The sequence below is a fragment of the Pseudophryne corroboree genome, chromosome 1 (assembly GCF_028390025.1).
Source record: "Pseudophryne corroboree isolate aPseCor3 chromosome 1, aPseCor3.hap2, whole genome shotgun sequence".
Lineage (NCBI taxonomy): Eukaryota > Metazoa > Chordata > Amphibia > Anura > Myobatrachidae > Pseudophryne > Pseudophryne corroboree.
The window spans coordinates 406,210,645-406,216,601 of record NC_086444.1 but is presented as its reverse complement, the minus strand read 5'-3'; positions in this window follow the sequence as shown (position 1 = coordinate 406,216,601).

Genomic DNA, 5,957 nt, shown 5'->3' with positions numbered 1-5,957 from the left:
CAGCAATTTCTGCCGAAGATGGTTTCATTGTTCCACATGAACCAACCTATTGTGGTGCCAGTGGCTACTGACGCCTTAGTGGAGTCGAAGTCTCTCGATGTGGTCAGAGCTTTAAAAGTTTATGTCGCCAGAACGGCTCAGATTAGGAAAACGGAGGCTCTGTTTGTCCTGTATGATCCCAACAAGATTGGGGCTCCTGCTTCAAAGCAGACTATTGCACGCTGGATTCAGCATGCTCATTCTACGGCTGGATTGCCGTTACCAAAATCGGTGAAGGCCCATTCTACCAGAAAGGTGGGCGCGTCCTGAGAGGCTGCCCGGGGGGTCTCGGCATTACAACTTTGCCGAGCAGCTACTTGGTCGGGTTCAAACACTTTTGCAAAGTTTTACAAGTTTGATACCCTGGCCGAGGAGGACCTCATGTTTGGTCATTCGGTGCTGCAGAGTCATCCGCACTCTCCCGCCCGTTCTAGAGCTTTGGTATAAACCCCATGGTTCTAATGGTGTCCCCAGCATCCTCTAGGACGTATGCGAAAATAGGATTTTAATACCTACCGGTAAATCCTTTTCTCTTAGTCCGTAGAGGATGCTGGGCGCCCGTCCCAGTGCGTACTGTATCTGCAGTTATTAGTTATGGTTGCACACAGGTTGTGTTACGTTTATAGTCAGCCTGTTGCTGACATTGTTCATGTTGTTGACTTGAGTTCTGTTGAATGCCACGTTGAACGGCGTGTTTGAGGTGTGAGCTGATATGTATCTTACCTTAGTTTAACAATAACTCTTTTCCTCTAAATGTCCGTCTCCCTGGGCACAGTTCCTATAACTGGAGTCTGGAGGAGGGGCATAGAGGGAGGAGCCAGTTCACACCCTTTCAAAGTCTTAAAGTGCCCATGACTCCTGCGGATCCCGTCTATATCCCATGATTCTAATGGTGTCTCCAGCATCCTCTACGGACTAAGAGAAAAGGATTTACCGGTATGTATTAAAATCCTATTATAACAAATTAGAACCACAAGGAGAAATATAAAAAAAAGAACCAAAGCAGTCTCAATCAAACACACAAGCATTCAGCACAAACACATACTGTATATGGGGAGGTAGGTGGTAAAACAGGTAAATTCAAAAATAACACTGGGGTAGTATTAAATTAACGGCATTACCTATTTAATTGTTATGCCGATTAAACCCTTTGGGGAAAAAAACATTCCCCATGAACACCCGCAGTATGTTGGCAACTAATTAAGCCTCCAGTTAGCTACAAAGAAATCTAGCTACCAAACACATTTAAATGCCAATGATCAAGATATTGAATCTCTGTATCAGAAAGACCCAGGGAAGCTGCTAAAGTAACAGCTTCTATGAGAAATGAGTAAGTGCCAAACTCACCCGCAGAACAACCTAACAGGGAAAGGCAGCGTTTCAAGACCTGACAATACTGGTACTTAGTAACTGGAGACCTGCCCATATGCACTGACCATGCTCCCTCCTGCCTTGCTCTAATTTGTAAAAAGGCTCATGCCAAAGCCCTGTCAAAGTCATGAACGAAGTGCAAACTGCCGCACTGAGTGTCACCATAGGACAGGCATTCCCAACCGCGGTCCTCAAGGCACACCAACAGTGCAGGTTTTAGTGATATCCAGGCTTCAGGACAGATGGTTAAATAAAAATAACTGAGGTACTAATTAAGTCACCTGTGTTCAAGCCTAGATATCACTAAAACCAGGACTGTTAGTGTGCCTTGAGGACCGAGGTTGGTAAACACTGCCATAGGTAGTGATGCCTCTTTACCCAAGGTCCATTCAGGCTTTGCCACAGCTGCAGAGGCTGCAGCATGGCCACTCCCTGATACTGACTCCAAGAGGTTTATAGTGGTTAAAGACATCCGAGAGAGAGGAAAGATACAGTCAGAAAAAGATCATATAAAACAGCAAAATTAAGATATACAGTAGCAGGTAAATGAAAGAAAAGTGTAGAAAAAGGGGGAAGGAAAAAGAAAGAAGAGTAAAGGCAAAGGTAAGAGCAAACAGAGAAATAGAAATAAAGAAATCTAGCAATTGGATATTTTAGTAAAATACATGTCTTCCCTTCTTTTAGGGTTCTCTTTTCCAGTCACTGATACTTCAGTTCCCATTACAGATCAAAACAAAAAAACAAAAGATCAGTTGTGGAAGTGATGTGCATGCCCTCAGCGTTATGTGACATTTTTATGTGACTTGTGGCCATGCTCCCTGTTCATGTGCACACTGGAGGCTTACGCACAATGGCTCTCATTCAGAGGTGGATGAGTAGTGGCTCATACAGCAAAGCACAGATGTTCTGTAGTTTGCGCACGTGCCCGACCCATACTGCACATGTACAGTATGGGTCTGTGGCAGTGGACACAAGGTGTCAGTGTTTGACAGTCTGATACCTTTCGGGGGCAGCCACAGCCTCCGTTTCTCCAAACAGAGACATCTCTCGGGGAGAGTAGAGACCAGGATCTCTCTCAGAGGACGGAGATTTCCTGGCCTCTTGGTAGGTATTGTGGCGGCCGGCTTGTGTGACCCCATGGGTCACGCAGCTGGCAGTTGGTTCTGGGGAAGATCCAATACTGTATCCTTGGACACAGTTTGGATCAGTAATGCAGCAGGAGGCATTATGCCTCTTGCAGCATGACCATATTAGTGCTATTGCTGATGCTTCTATGTAAGTAGCAGCAATAGCTCCTCCAACTACATCTGAATTAGGGTCCATCCCTGTATCCCAAATGTTGGTCTTTAGTGCCCCCAGTCTTATGTATCCCGGTGCCCCCCAAAGCCTTAATTCAGCACTGAATATGGTATATGTAGGCCTTCAAATAACAATGCGAGCTTCGTGGTCTTGATAAAGTAATACAAGAGAACAGTGTATGCAGACAGGAAAGGTGGATGAGACCGAGACAGAGGGCTCAGCAGTTATACAGCCAGAGGAAGTTTTATAATATTACTAGCCGAAGTACCCGGCCTTGCCTGGGTTTAAAATTTTCAACTACTTAAGTTATCAATGAGTTGGCTGTAACTGTCAACATTTTTAAGCAATTAGCAGCTCTTTCAACAAACCCATGAGGTGGCTGTCTAATGTTTTGTTTTTTGTTTTTGGCTGTTGCCAGTAACCCTAATCCCCAGCTCTCCTTCCTGTTTAGTTATATTGGGTTCTATTTTTACTGTGCATGGTAAATACTAGTTGGGAATACTGGGCAGGCTGGGCCTCTGGAGTGCTTTCTTCAGTGCAGCTGCTGATTTTCACTGGCACTGGGCTAATTTCTTCCTCTTACTGATGATGGTACAGCGCTTCCTCTTCCCGATGATGGTCCAGCACTTTCTATTCCCGATGATGGTCCAGCACTTTCTATTCCCGATGATGGTGCCATTCTTACTGATGATGGGCCAGCTCTTCCTCTTCCAGATGGTCCATCTGTTCCTCTTCCTGATGGTAGTCCACCATTGGGTGGTCTGCGGCATCCTGACCTCAGCCATGTCTCACTAATGTCATGGTTTGTTCCTCCATTTCCAAGCAGCTGAGCTAACTCCCTTAGGCTCATTGTACCTGGTGACAGTACCTACACGAATTTAAAAAAGCAGGAGAAAAAGAAAAAACACAGATGTGATTGTGCGTTGAGATCCAATCACTTGTGAATCGCTGGCAGCAAATACTAGTGAACAATTGTGATCTTTCTTGGGAGGCTCTTTCTCATGCATCAGCTTCAACTCAAGAAATGCCAGTGATATTGCTGTGCGCTGGGGATTTATACCATGGAGAATTCAAATGAATGTGGCATGCGGACGGCAGTTGGTGATGGCCGTGCTCAACATCAGCAGCATCTTCCCACTGATATTACACAGTGATACATGTGGGAAATTACGTTAGTGCCGAAGAGTCATTACACCAAGAACGGGGTGATTTGTGGCATCTACTGAAACCATCTCCGTTCTGCTGCTGGACCCAGTGAGTACAACTGTCATTGCTGCTGCCATTCCTACTCCTCCATTGGCTGTCTCTGTGGCCTCTGTCGTGACAGCTGCCAAGATTATAACATTAATAGGATATAGATATATATATATATATATATATATATGTGTGTTCCCCATATTATATATTAGCACAGAAAAGTTATATTGCCATGTACAGAGGTAATCCTATATGCATATTAGAATAATCTTGCACGCAGCATCCCTCCATTCTCCATTCCTCAATGTTACAACAGTATCTGCATAAGAATATAAAAAAGGGGATGCACGGTAGTGAAGTACGATTGCATTAAATGTAATGAACAACAAAAATGAACATACTTTGAATTAACAACAACTTACATATCATGGATTGCCTGGCTGGAAAACTCTGCATTTTGATTACCTCACTCGCTGCTTATAACCTGTATTTACCTGGTCATCTGTCCGATAACTGTACCACTCCATACGCGCACGCAGGGGGGTTTCCGAGTACCTAGAAGCCTCCCTGGCCGCCGATTCATCAGCGCTGCTGTCTGATTTTTTTTTAATAAGGAGAAGCTTATATAGAGATGTGCACCGGAAATTTTTCGGGTTTTGTGTTTTGGTTTTGGATTCGGTTCCGCGGCCGTGTTTTGGATTCGGACGCGTTTTGGCAAAACCTCACCGAAATTTTTTTGTCAGATTCGGGTGTGTTTTGGATTCGGGTGTTTTTTTCAAAAACCCTAAAAAACAGCTTAAATCATAGAATCTGGGGGTCATTTTGATCCCATAGTATTATTAACCTCAATAACCATAATTTCCACTCATTTCCAGTCTATTCTGAACACCTCACACCTCACAATATTATTTTTAGTCCTAAAATTTGCACCGAGGTCGCTGGATGGCTAAGCTAAGCGACACAAACACCTGGCCCATCTAGGAGTGGCACTGCAGTGTCAGACAGGATGGCACTTCAAAAAAATAGTCCCCAAACAGCACATGATGCAAAGAAAAATGTTGTATAAACAGGACATGCACACTTTAACGAACCCATCATTTCAGCGACAGGGTCTGCCACACGACTGTGACTGAAATGACTGGTTGGTTTGGGCCCCCACCAAAAAAGAAGCAATCAATCTCTCCTTGCACAAACTGGCTCTACAGAGGCAAGATGTCCACCTCATCATCATCCTCCGATTCCTCACCCCTTTCACTGTGTACATCCCCCTCCTCACAGATTATTAATTCGTCCTCACTGGAATCCACCATCTCAGATCCCTGTGTACTTTCGGGAGGCAATTGCTGGTGAATGTCTCCACGGAGGAATTGATTATAATTCATTTTGATGAACATCATCTTCTCCACATTTTCTGGAAGTAACCTCATACGCCGATTGCTGACAAGGTGAGCGGCTGCACTAAACACTCTTTCGGAGTACACACTGGAGGGAGGGCAACTTAGGTAGAATAAAGCCAGTTTGTGCAAGGGCCTCCAAATTGCCTCTTTTTCCTGCCAGTATACGTACGGACTGTCTGACGTGCCTACTTGGATGCGGTCACTCATATAATCCTCCACCATTCTTTCAATGGTGAGAGAATCATATGCAGTGACAGTAGACGACATGTCAGTAATCGTTGGCAGGTCCTTCAGTCCGGACCAGATGTCAGCACTCGCTCCAGACTGCCCTGCATCACCGCCAGCGGGTGGGCTCGGAATTCTTAGCCTTTTTCTCGCACCCCCAGTTGCGGGAGAATGTGAAGGAGGAGATGTTGACGGGTCACGTTCCGCTTGACTTGACAATTTTCTCACCAGCAGGTCTTTGAACCTCTGCAGACTTGTGTCTGCCGGAAAGAGAGATACAACGTAGGTTTTAAATCTAGGATCGAGCACGGTGGCCAAAATGTAGTGCTCTGATTTCAACAGATTGACCACCCGTGAATCCTGGTTAAGCGAATTAAGGGCTCCATCCACAAGTCCCACATGCCTAGCGGAATCGCTCTGTTTTAGCTC